At 40.6% G+C, this 14,032-nt stretch overlaps 1 pseudogene; it reads right to left on the reverse strand.

Moving 5' to 3' along the window:
• Positions 1-3,505: 3,505 nt before the first annotated feature.
• On the reverse strand, positions 3,506-7,339 carry LOC100964164 (annotated as a pseudogene).
• Between the last annotated feature and the right edge of the window lie 6,693 nt (positions 7,340-14,032).

Raw genomic sequence — 14,032 nt, forward strand, 5'->3', positions numbered from 1 at the left:
AAAAAAAAAAAAAAAAAAAAAGTTGAATGCAGTGGCTCACACCTGTAATCCTAGCACTCTGGGAGATTGCTTGAGCACTTCAGCACTCTGAAGCAGATTGCTTGAGCTCACAAGTTAAAGACCAGCCTAGGCAAGAGTGAGACCCTGCCTCTAGTATAAAAGTGAAAAACTGAGGCAAGAAGATCACTTGAGCCCAAGAGTTTGAGGTTGTTGTGAGCTGTAATCCATGACACTCTACCAAGGATGACAAAGTGAGACTCTGTCTCCAAATAAATAAATAAATAAATAAAAGAACTGTAGCAAGAGATGAAACATGGCTTTACCAGTACAATCCTACAGAAAAATCACAAGGCACTGGCTATCAAAAGGTAAGTGGTCCAGTCCAAGAAAAAGCAGACTAATCAAGAGCAAAAGTCAACAGGCAACATCATGTTGAATGGGGAAAAGTTGAAAACATTCCTCCTAAGAACTGAAATAAGTCAAAGGTGTCCACTGTCACCACTTATATTTAACATAGTACTGGAAGCTATAGCAAGAGCAATCAGGCAAGAGAAAAAAATAAAGGGTATCCAAATCAGGAAAGAGGAGGCCAAACTATTGCTCTTTGCTGACTATATCATCTTGTATCTAGACAATCCCCAAATACTCCACTAAGAATCTCCTGAAATTGATAAAAATTCAGCAAAGTTGCAGATTATTAAATCAATGTACACACGAATTAGTAGCAATTCTATATACCAATAGCAGTCAAGCAGAGAGTCAAATTAAAGATTCAATATCATTCACAATAGCTATAAAGAAAATAGGAATATACTTAACCAAGGTCATAAAAACCTCTACAGGGAGAGTTATGAAACACTGAAGAAAGAAATTGCAGATGCCACAAATGGAAAATCATAAAATGCTTATCAGTAGAATCAACATCATTAAAATGTCCATACTACCCAAAGTGATTTACAGATTCAAAATACCAACAGCATATTTCACAGATCTAGAAAATACCATTCTATGCATTGTTTGGGAAAGCAAAAAGGAAGTCTGACATTATCAGACTTCAAATATATTACAAGGCTACAGCACCCCAAACAGTATGGTACAAAAATAGAGACATAGACCAATAGAACAGAATAGAGAACCCAAGAACAAAACCATCTACCTACAGCAAACTGGTCTTCAACAAAAGCAGATAAAAATGTTCACTGGGAAAAAGAAGCCATGTTCAATAAATGGTTCTGGGAATATTGTATAGCCACATACCTAAGAAAGAAGCAGTACCCCTATCTCTTACCATTCACAAAATTAATTCATGATGAAAGACTTAAATGTAAGGGAAGACACAATAAGAATTCTAGAAGAAAATGTAGGGAAAACTGATGTAGACATTGGTCTAGGCAAAGAATATGACTAAGACTGTAGCAGACCATACAGCTCATGGCAAGGAGAAGCGAGAGCTAAGCTCAGAACATTCAGTAATCGTAAGAAACACCTTGGTAATAAGGGCATGGGGAAGGGTTTGAGCTCTCAACATGAGAACATGAGAGCTCTTGAGACAAGAGCATCAGGGATTAGCAGTCTCTGCACCTGTGGTGCAAGTAGCCATGGGATTGCATCTATAAGAAGCTGCAGGAGAAGGCAGTCGGGAGCCTGCTTCTCCTGCTCATGGAACACCTGCATGGCCTCTCTCTATGAAAAACTGCTAAGATGTCTTCTAATAAGACTGCTTCTTTCCCTCAAATACTGTTTCTCTCTCTCTCCCTTCTGCTAAAGCAAATAGCCCTCAGGCATCTAAGGGTAATTATTCCCAAGGGAGATAGGGGTCCACGTCTGGGACCTAGTTAAGCGGGGGTGGGGGAGGTGGGCAGAGATCTGGCCAGTTCCAGGTCGACAAGTGGCACCCCAGATGGGACACAACAAGTGGGGACCACAAAGGGACCTGACAAGTGATGACCATGAATGGACCCGATATAAGACCCCAATGGCAATTACAGCAACAACAAAAATAAATTTTAAAAAGCTTCTACTCAGCTAAAGAAATAATCAACAGAGCAAAGAGACAACCTACAGAATGTGAGAAAATATTCACAAACCACACATCTGTAAAGGGCTAATATCCAGAATCTGCAAAGAACTCAAACAAATCAGCAAGCAAAAAACAACTTCATTAAAAAGTGGGCAAAAGACATGCACAGAGGTTTTAAGAAGAGGATAGACAAATGGGCAACAAATGTGAAAAAATGCTCAACATCAAAGAAATGCAAATTAAAACCACAATGAGATACCACCTTTCTCCTGTTAGAATGACTTTTATTAATTCCAAAAACAATAAATACTGGCACAGATTCAAGGATAAAGGAACATCTATACACTATTTGTGGGACTGCAAATTAATACAATCCCTATGGAAAATGGTATGAAGATGTCTCAAGGAACTAAAAGTAGACCTACCTTTCAATCCAGCAATCCCACTATTGGGTATCCCACTATCCACAAGAAAAGTCATTTTATCAAAAAAAACCTGTACTTGAATGTTTACTGCAGCACAATTCACAATTGCAAAGATCTGGAAATAATCTAAGTGCTCATCAATTCATGAGTAGATTAACAAAAGGTGGTATATGTATACTGTGAAGTACTACTCAGCCATAAAAAAGGATGAATTAATACCTTTTGCAGCAATCTGGAAGGAATTAAGAGACCATTATCCTAAGCAAAGAATTTTATGAATGGAAAAAAATCTACCACATGCACTCTTTACTAAATTGGAAATAACCAGTGGGCACATGATTGTATAGAGGAAAATAAAAGTCATTGGAAATCATGTGGTGAGGTAGGAGGCAGAAGAGCAGAGCAAAACCCTACCTCGTTGATAGAGTGCACACAATTCAGTTGATGGTCACATTCATACCCCTGACTCAAGCTATGTAACAAAAATATTTGTACCACCTTAATATCTTGAAATAAGAAAAGAGCAAATTCATAGCAACAGTTTTTTTTAGATGCTCAAGGCATTTTGCTTGTTGATCTCTTGGAAACCCAAAGAACAATAACACCTGCTTATTATGAGAGTGTTTTGATAAAGCTGGACAAAACTTTGTCAGAAAAACACCCCAACAAGCTTCACCAGAGAGTGCTCCTCTACCACAAGGATAGTACTCATTCTTCTCTTCAAACTCAAGCAATTTTGTGAGACTTTAGATGGGAAATCATTAAGCATACACCTTACAGTCCTGATTTGGCCCTGCTGACTTCTTTTGTTTCCAAATCTTAAAAAGTCTTCAAAGGGAACCCATATTTCTTCATTTAATAATGTAAGAAAGATATTGCATTGACATGGTTAAATTCCCAAGACCTTTAGTCCTCTAGGGATAGACTTAAAGGCTGGTATCATTGTTTATAAAAGTGTCTTGAACTTGATGGAGCTTACACTGGGAAATAAACTTTATACTTTCTTTCCCCCCACTGAATGTCAAATGATCCTTTATTGAAACATTTTCCCTTGTACTTTTTAACCAGCTGGGCATTCCACAGCACCACTGTTGATGTCATCTATGATGTCATGAGGTAGCAGCCATCAACATTGCAGCCATCTGGTCTTCAATAAGTGAAGACCAACTGGGTTGTTCCCAGGATCTCATTAATGGTTGCAGAGAGTTCTCTGGCCGAAGATTGATGCCTCATCTGTATAGCAATGTTGACAATCTCATCAAAAGTGATATTTCCATTGTGTTTAATGTTTTTCTGTTCTTTCTATCTCCAGTGGTTCCTTGAGGGCTTTGATGATGAGGGCAAAGGCAGAAGGCATCAATTTAGTCTGGGCGTGTCTGCTCAGGATACTCAGTTTCACTGTAATCCTCAGACCCTTCCAGTCACTGGTTGCCTTAGCAATGTCATCACCAAACCTTTTTGGAGACAGACCCAGGGGGCCAATCTTGGGGGCCAGGACAGACATGGCACCAACTTCACCACTTGGTGCACCTCAGGTACATGACTTTGATCTTGTTGGGGTTGAACTTAGGCAGCATGGCGGAGGCATGACAATCTCATCAAAAGTGACATTTCCATTGTGTTTCATGTTTTTCTGTTCTTTCTATCTCCAGTGTGATGATTTTTTGTTGTATGAACCAGGATTTGGGATGACCAAAGAAAGTTGCACCTTGTCCTCCTCTGAGATGAAAGCCTAAAGCTATACTTTTTATTTTTACCTTTTAATTCCATTTTCCATTAACTTTCTGATGTTCCCACCTATCTTTATAAAGAAATTAACAGAATTTGGTTTAGTATTAGAGAATAAACCCATTTTATTTATTTATTTATTTATTTATTTATTTATTTTTGAGACAGAGCCTCAAGCTGTCACCCTGGGTAGAGTGCAGTGGCATCACAGCTCACAGCAATCTCCAACTCCTTGGCTCCAGCGAGTCTCCTGCCTCGCCTCCCAAGTAGCTGGGACTACAGGCACGCCCGCCACAACGCCCAGCTATTTTTTGGTTGCAGCCATCATTATTGTTTGGCAGGCCCAGGCTGGATTTGAACCCACCAGCTCAAGTGTATGTGGCTGGTGCCTTAGCTGTTTGAGCCACAGGTGCCAAGCCCCATTTGATTTATTAAAGAAATAACTAGATCATGTAGAGGATGGTGGGTGAAAGTACTGACTTGGTAACCCGCAGGGCCCAAATTTACATTGTGGCTATGAAACTTAACATGTTAATCTTTGTATCTTCAGTACAGATAAGTGAAGACTGAAATGAGACAATATGATCATAACAGGCTTGGGACCATGCACAACACGTTGTAAATGCACACTAAAGAGTGGATATTTTAACACAAATACCACTGAAATTGGAATAGAGTAATACCAAATAACACTATATGTAATGTATATAACTGTCTATTATCAGTCTCTCATCTACCAAGAAGGAATGAAAGCTAGTCTATTAGTCTTCTGCCAGAACTACTGAATGTCTAAATTTAAATGTAATCTTCCAATTTTACTGATAGTAATATTAAAGTTCAGGAAGTTTTTGAAACTTCCCCACAAATAGAGAACTACCTCAGGGCTGAACCAAGTCCAGGACCAGGGCTCTTTCCCAGTACTAACACTGCTTACATTTACTGTGCCCTTCACAACTTTAGGCAGCACCCCTCTCCCATGCTCCATGCCTATGGAGATGGCATCTCCCCTACTTTTCTTTGATGGAATCTACTTCAAAAGTTTTTCAATACTTGTTTCTCAGAATCCCAGTGTTTCCATAGCAACCTTAAGTCAAAGAAAACCTTATAGGAAGAAAACCAGAATATGTCTCCCTGTCTTGTCCCACTGCAGGCTACATAATGGTAAGTCTCACGAAGGCTTAGTGCCTGTACAACAGTGGTTATGGTGCTAGCCACATATACCAAGGCTGGCAGGTTCGAACCTGGCCTGGGCCAGCTAAACAACAATGACAACTGCAACAAAAAGTAGCTGGGCATTGTGGCAGGTGTTTATAGTCCCAGCTACTTGGGGGGCTGAGACGAGAGAATCACTTAAGCCCAAGAGTTTGAGGTTGCTGTGAGCTGTTATGCCATAGCACTCTACCGAATGGGACATAGTAAGACTCTGTCTTCAAATAAAAAAGAAAGGTCTTCTGTTCAAGAATTCCCATGCTGCCTTGTCACTGCAACACTTGATGGCTCAGTGGTGGTTTTCTTTCTTTCTTTCTTTCTTTTTTTTTTTTACAATAGTTTTCTTTATTTAAATAAACGTTTGTATTGTAGTTGGGATTTCAAGGTCAAATTCTGGGTCTGCCACTTAATAGTGTGTGATTTCTTATAGGTAAAATGGAAATGTCACCTCATTGGATTGTTGTGAGGGCTCAAACTAAATGAATGCATGGAAAGCATTAAAATGCTAATCATAAAACAAGACTACAAAGGTTCAAAAGTGATTAGCAATTAGTACTGTATGAATGTGGTTGGTTAAGAAGGGGGTTCTTTAGGATAGTGTTTCTCAAAGTAAGAATTTGAGTTTCATTTAAAGTCATCACCACTAAGACTACCATACTCAACTTTTGTTTATTCTTTACAACTATGTGGCTTTGCTAGTCTATTTTTTTACCTTATTTCCAAGAAAAATCTTATAAACACATCTTAGGTTAAATAGGTGCCTAGGGTATGAAGAAAATTAGCCTATATATTAATGTAAGTGAAAACATCTCTGGTCTGTCTTTTAAAGATATTTCATCAAACACAAGTAAACACAACTTCTTTTTTTTTTTTTTTGAGACAGAGCCTCAAGCTCTCCCCCTGGGTAGCGTGCCGTAGCATTACAGCTCACAGCAACCTCCAACTCCTGGGCTCAAGCGAGTCTCCTGCCTCCGCCTCCCAAGTAGCTGGGACCACAGGCGCCCGCCACAACGCCCGGCTATTTTTTGGTTGCAGCCGTCATTGTTGTTTGGCGGGTCCCGGCTGGGGATTCGAACCCGCCACCTTAGGTGTACATGGCTGGCGCCTTAGCCGGTTGAGCTATAGGCGCCGAGCCAAACACAAGTTCTTTAGATTTCAGTGAAACCTCATATATATTTAAGGATATAGAGCTCCGACTCTTATAAACTGTGATAAAACTTAGATAAGGAGTCAGTAGTGGTTTTATTCTTCCAAGGGGCATGGAGTTGTTAGTGATGCATTTTTCAATGAGCCTCCTTTGGAGAAAGAATAGCAAGGTTGGGCTAGTCTGTCTGCTGTGAGTATTTCAGAAAATGAAGAGTAAAACTAATTAAATTCACCTCTTAGGCTTTTTTCTTCCTATTTTCTGTTAGATTATTATCTTAAGGTATGTATTGTAAAAGAGAAGAGAAATTGTGTGAGGAAGGAAATCAACCAAAAAATTCAAAATAATTCTAAATATTAAAAATTAGAATGTGGGGGTGAGATGGGAGAGGATAGGGTTTTTTTTTTTTTTAAAACAACCGGGAAAAAAAAGAAGAACGCAAAAAAAAAAAAAAAAAAAAGAGAAAAAAATGGGAGTAGAAAAGATCACACACCAATTCAAATGCAGAATAAAGCTATAGCCATGGATTTAGAGCTTTTAAAGTCTTTAAAAATGGGCTAGTCACCAAATGCCTTTTCTTGAATAGGCTGCAGAAGACAAGTCTAACTTGATTTTTAATGCTTTAAATGTTCTTGGGCCAACATTTCATGGAGAAATACACTGTCACAGGAGTACACTGTGATATAACATTTGAGCTCACTGGGTGGAAAGGACACCAGGTTTGCTTGTTTGGAGTCTTGTTGGTTCCCATATCACCAGTTTTACCACCGGGTAAAGACCTGGGTAAAGCACCACTGCCAAAGGAGGCATCATCGTCTCCAGACACATAAAGTGTGTCTGCTAGTTCTTTGTACAAAAAAGCAAGATTTCCTCTCCCAGTCATTCACAGGGGTCTCATCTAGGGAGACTTCATCACCTAAAGTTTCTATTTAACTTGAATTCATCAAGTGGCATTTAATGTTTTGACATTTGGGATCTGGTTGAGACAATACAAGTGCAAACTGGCCTGGCCAGAGAAAAGACCGCAGAGCTTTGTAGAGTGAGGCCTTCTCTTCATCCCAGACTAACCATATCCCCTCCCTCCCCCTGCTTTGTAAGTTTGCAGGGGCTTCCATAACCAAGTACCACAAACTGAGGACCTTGAACAACAGAAATGTGTTGCCACACAGTAGTCCTGAAGGCTGAGAGTCCTAGACCAAGATGTTGGCAGCCTGCTTCCTTCTGAGGGTTGCGAGAGAGGATCAGTTCCAGGCCTGTCCCTTAGCTTCTAGGGCAACAGTTCTCAACCTGTGGGTTGTGACCCACAGGAACTGTATTAAAGGGTCCTGGCATTTGGAAGGTTGGGAACCACGGTTCTAGAGGTTTGCTGGCACTCGTTGAGGTTTCTTGGCTTGCAGCTGCATCACTGTGATCTCTTCCCTCATGCTCACGTGGCATTCTCCATGTGTCCACACTGCCTTTTTATAAGGACACAAATCACATCAGATTAGGGCCCACCCTACTCCAGTATGACCTCATCTAGACTAATTACCCTTTTCCAAATAAGGTCACATTCTGAGGTACTGGAGTTTAGGACTTCAACATATGAATTTTGTGGGGACACAATTAAACCCCTCAAAATTTACCCCTGCTTTGCCAGGTTAAATCTAGAGGATGATTAATCCAGGGAAGGTTTAATCCCACTACTAAGGTGTGTTTCAACTGAATGAGCTGTGTGATCCCCACAGACTACCACTTGGGGATCACAAGTTAGACAAAGCTTGAATATTCCCCCATCTGTATAAGTGTTGGGAATTGTTCAACTTACAAGTGTCTGGCCATCCTTTGTCCAGCTTTGTGGAGTTTCACTCTATACATGTGCAGCCTAGTACTGTCTTTTCCCCATGGCTTTTTCCTTTGCCATACTCTGCCCTGCTCACTGCAGCTTATTCAGCCTCCCTGAATTCTGATTTCAATTTCCTTAACTCAGCCAGCCTTCCAGACTCTGAATGTTTTGTTTGCCCACGCAGTCCAGAAACCACCTTCAGGCAGAAAACCAAGGTGATCTTAGGACTCGACTTGTTTGTTTCATTTTTTTCAGGGATCACTGTCCTGTGCTGCTGGTAGTTCAATGAACATGTAACTGTTTCATGTCTTTTTTGCCAGTTTTCTAGTTGTTAAGTCTAGTCCTTCATTGTACTCAAGAACAAAAGTTCAGAATAAACTTTCGAAAAATCTTTTAAAATAAAAGAGCTCTATAGACACTATGTAGTGAGCTATTAAGTCACTTGCGTTGATGTAAATCCACAGCTTTAATTGTCTGTAGAGTGTTGAATTCTGGGATGTACTATTTGCACATCACACGGTAGCTAAGAGGACTGCAGAGCCATCTTCCCAGAGGCTCACAAAGGCTTACTAATGACATCAGTCACAGGCGCTCTACCAACCAGACCCCACTTGTGTACAAGTGACCAGGAATATGTTAGTGTAGCTAAATCTGTTCTCAGGCCACAGGGGAAGATAAGAGGGGAGAGGATGGCATCCCTGAGCTTCAGGCAATCCCAGAAAAGCGTGGGAGTCAGCTTCGCCATATGCAGCTCACACAGCTCACTGGTTTCATTGTTATGCCCCAGGGCTAAAAGAAATACATTTAAGTTTCTGCAAGGCCTTTGAGCTCAGAACGGCCAAATTATCTCAACCTAGTTATCAGAATCTCTCCACGTTCTTCATAATGGAGAGGGGAAAGGTAACTTCTCAGTGCATGTGAGTTATGCCTCATCCTAAGTGCTTTGGGGTCAGATCCAGCGGGGTCTGCATCCTGGTTTCCTTCTCATTAGCTACTTCAGCTTTGTCAAGGTCCCTCTGAGTTTTCCTAATTCCTGAAATGGAGATATTTATCTTATAGGCCTTTTTATTAAGCAGGAACATGTGTCAGCCACCAAGGCCTGCTCTGCAATTGGTTTACTGGCACATTAGTCTACTAACTGAGGTTTATATAATGAGTGTGTTTGAAAGAAGGCTGAGAGGGGGAACAAAAAAATGGGGCTTTGCCTACAGCAGGCAGGTTTAGGGTATTTGCTTCATAGGTGTTTGAGCTGTAAGAGGACTCTAAGTGCACCCAAAACAAGCTTCACCTATATCACAGTTTCACATAGGGTCACTTCCTATGCAATTTTAGGGTGGTGAAATGATTAACCGTTGTTTGGAGAGTTATGTTCACAGATGCGATGCCATCCCATTTCTTTTCAGCAAGTTTCCAAATCTTCCTGAGGCCCCCCAATAGGCCTAGTCAGACAGTGGATACATCATTCCCACTTTCCTATTTTTCCATGGAAACAGTGAAGAAATTATTCCACATCTTACTTTCACTCCAAACACTATTTTTAGTGTTACCATTTGCTATAGAAACATTCACTTAGTTCCTTCGCCTGAATGTCAGAGCATTTCTGACAGTGACGAGGAGTAGCTGCTCAAGCAGTTTTCACAAGGGGAGTGTGTGTTATGGGACCAAACTGCTGCTTTCTGAACATAGGAACTGACCAAATATTGACCATTATGACGTCTTTTGATCTTAAAAAATCCTCATATTTCCTTTTTCTTTATAATCTATCAGTTGAAGTAGGTGCTGCTTTCCTAGCAAATTAATAAGGATATTGCTAATTTGTTCTACTAAGGTAAGTCTGTCAAAATTTTGCAGGCAACTTCCAGAGACTTAGGAGGCAGCAGACTCAGACTGAGCGGTGGGCTGTCTGTAAGGGCGGTGGCAGAGGCTGCACATACCCTTCCTCAGGCACAGGTGTGAGGGGAGCTTGGTCATCAGTGGTGACCTTGGGCCAGTCACTCTCTTGCCCTCCAGAAAATGAGGCTGAAGATCATGATCTCTAAGATCCTGGGCTGATCTAGCCTTCCAAATCGGAATTCTAGTCACGTAGCATGTCGTGCTGTGGAGGCAAGACAAGCCCCAGGAAGCTCCATCTAAATGAAAATAATGAACGGCATTGGGCACCCAGAAACACAGCAGTGTGCTCATTGGCAGAGATTATCACTCTTATTCAGTCCCTTACATTTATACTCCCACATTTGTTCTCCTTGCTTCTAAATTAGTCAGTGCAAAGACTTTTAAAAGATTAGCTGGTTTAAAGCCACATTTGCAAAGGGTGTTATGTGGGCCAGCACATAAATCAGATACATGCTTGTCTCATCTCTCTGCCCAAAGGGAAACTAGTGGTTTGGACATATTCTTTATAACCATAATTAAAGTTCTTGTTTCTCATATTTCAAATATTATTTAATATAAACACAAAATGGACATTGCTGTGGTCATCGTTCCAAAATAATCTTTCAGATACATCCTCAGTCCAGGAAGCTGACAGTGGTGACAAGTAACAAGTGGCCCTGGAAAGAGTAAAGTTTAAGCGGGAAAGTGCAGAGTTTTATGGAAAATAAGCTAATGTTAAAAGCCAGAAAAACTATTAAATAAGGCACTTTTTTAAAGGGAAAAGAATTAATATTAAATCTTGTAAAATGTGGCCAGGTTAAAGCTGAAAATACTTTTGAGATACCAGAAAATATTGTGATGGACATTGCTAAAGGATCTGTAAATTGCAGAAAAGTATTTAAATGACTCCCCAGGACTCCAAAATCTCAAACTGCCAATGGTTAGCATTTGTTAAAAACAAAACACACTCATACAAAACTGGTGGTTGGGGAAATTATAACTATCATTTAAAATACCAAGTTTATTCAGCCAAGATTTGTCTAATGGGCCTTTAAGACCAGAGAAATCTAAAATAAATTTGGTATTAGTTTCTTATTGTTGTGGTAGCAAATTACCACAACTTTAGTGGCTTGAAACAACACAAAGTAATTGCCTTACAGTTCTGGATGGTGATCGGAAGCCTGTTAGTCATTGGACTAAAGTCAGGGGGTCTGTGGGATCCTGTTTCTTCTCCATGTGTGAAGGGAGAGTCCATTTCCTCACTGTTTTGAGATTTGAGAGGCTATCCTCTTTCCTTAGCCTGTGGCTCTTCCTCTACCTCAGAGCAGCATCATTGAGCTGACCCTTTTCATGCTGTCATCTCCCTGGTCTTCATCTGCTTCCGCTTCCACATTGGTGCACCCTGTGATGACATTGGGCCCATCTGAATAATCCAGGAAACTCTCCCCATTTTGAAGTTGGCTGTTAGTGAGCCTATACCTGGTAGCTAATTTTCTCTGAAAAAGCAGCTAAACCATCCGTTCAAAAGAGAACATGGTGGGCATGAGAGCAGTTGGGGGAATGGAAGAAGGGTCTGCACAGGGGCAAATAAAAGTATGTCCAGCTGTTTAGGTCTTAGGACCTTAGATGCATCATACCATTGACTCAATCAGAGTCTAAGGCCCATTCATACCTGTGACTCAGGAATTCCTCTCTGGATCTGTCCTAAGGAAAAAAAATGCAGGCAAATTAGGTACTCAGATACTTGTCAAAGAATTTTTTTTTCTTTTTGAGACAGAGTCTCACTATGTTGCTCTCAGTAAAGTGCTGTGGTGTCACAGCTCACAGCAACCTCGCCTTAAGCAATTCCCTCACCTCAGCCTCAGAAGTAGCTAGGACTATAGGCACCCACCACAACGCCCAGCTATTTTTTTGTTGTTGGCATTGCTGTTTAGCAGGCTGGGGCCAGGTTTGAACCTGCCATCCCTGATGTACATGGCCAGTGCCCTAACCACTGAACTATGGGTGCCAAGCCTCAAAGAATTTTTTATAAGACCCTCTAATTGGAAACAAGGCAGGAGAGAAATGATTTAAAAAAATAGTGATGTATTCACATGAAGAATGTTTAATTATTAAAAATTTATATGCATAGGCTCGGCATCCATAGCACAGTGGTTACAGTGCCAGCCACATAAACCAAGGCTGGCAGGTTTGAGTCTGGCCAGGGCCTGCTAAATAACAGTGACAACTGGAACAAAAATATAGCTGGGCATTGTGGCGGGCATTTGTAGTCCCAGCTACTTGGGAGGCTGAGGCAAGAGAATAGCTTAAGCTCAAGAGTTTAAGGTTTCTTGGGTGGCACCTGTGGCTCAAAGGGGTAGGGCGCTGGCCCCATATGCTGGAGGTGGCAGGTTCAAACCCAGCCCCAGCCAAAAACAAAGAGTTTAAGGTTTCTGTGAGTTGTGATGCCACGGCACTCTACCCAGTGTGACATAGTGAGACTCTGTCTCAAAAAAAAAAAAACTATATGTATAAAGATTTGATTATCACATGGGAAGATATTTGTGTCATAATGCATTTGAAAACTGAGGATACAACATTATGTGTTTGTTTTAATTACAACTGTGTAGAAGTCATTTGAGTTTGGAGGCCACCTGGAATGCCTTTTTAAAAAAGAAATCCTGGAAGGATAAATAATAAAATCACAACAGTGATTCCTCTGTGGTTGGGATGATTGGTGGTCTTTTCTTCTTTCTTATTTTATGTACCATCAGTTTATTTTTCCAAGAATGATTAAAGGTAGTAAGGCCCAAATGAAGTTGGAGACTGACTGTACATGTTTATGGTTTTGGCCTGCATGGCTCTGAGTTTCCTTAGCAGCATGGAAGAGCCAGGCTATAGGAGCATAGGCCGAAAAAGCAAGTCACAGACTGGGAGAAGATATTTATGTGTGTGTGCATGCTCACATGCTCTCTTTTTCTCCCCCCCCCATGTCTATGCACATGTACACACATATACATAGACATAAATATATAGAAGTACAAATGTATTTCAAATAAAGGAATCCAACCTAGAATATAGGAAGACCTCTTAAATGTATGAGTGTGTGTGTGTGTATCTGAAAAAGATAGCCCAGTAAAGGGTCAAAACACTTAAATAGACACTTCACAAGAGAGGATATCAAAGTAGTTCATCATTAGCAATTAGAGAAATGAACGCTGAAACCACGATAAGACTTCATCACTACGACACCTACTGAAATGACTAGAATTAAAAAGAATGACACTGTCACATATGCCAGGATGTGGAACAAATGAAACCTCTACATGAATGGTGGTAATATAAATTGGTTCAAACACTCCAGAAAAATGTTTGGCAGCACTTATTAAAGCTAACCATACATAGGCCCTATGATCCAGAATTCCACTCTTGGGTACTACTCAGGAACATTGAGCACTTGTGTCTACCAAAACATTTATAAAAATGTTCATAGCGGCTCAAACCTGGAAACAACCCAAACACACAAGAAGATGCACAAGGTAAGTTGTGATCTGTCTATACAAGGGAATACTACACAGCAATAAAAAGGAATGACTGCATGACTTGGATGAATCCCTCATACATAATGTTGAAGGGCAGAAGTCAGATACAAATGGAGTTACTGTATCAGTCTGCTGATGTCTGTTGGTGAGGTCGCACATCAGGCAGAATTAACCTATGGTAATCGAAGTTGGAATAGTGGTTAGCCTGGGATTGTCACCGACTGCAGAAGGGCACCAGAAAGCTTCCTGGGGTGCTGGAAATGTTCTAGATCTTTTTTTTTTTTTTTT

The sequence above is a fragment of the Otolemur garnettii genome, unplaced genomic scaffold (genome assembly GCF_000181295.1).
Source record: "Otolemur garnettii isolate 467f Iridium unplaced genomic scaffold, OtoGar3 scaffold00079, whole genome shotgun sequence".
Taxonomy (NCBI): Eukaryota; Metazoa; Chordata; class Mammalia; order Primates; family Galagidae; genus Otolemur; species Otolemur garnettii.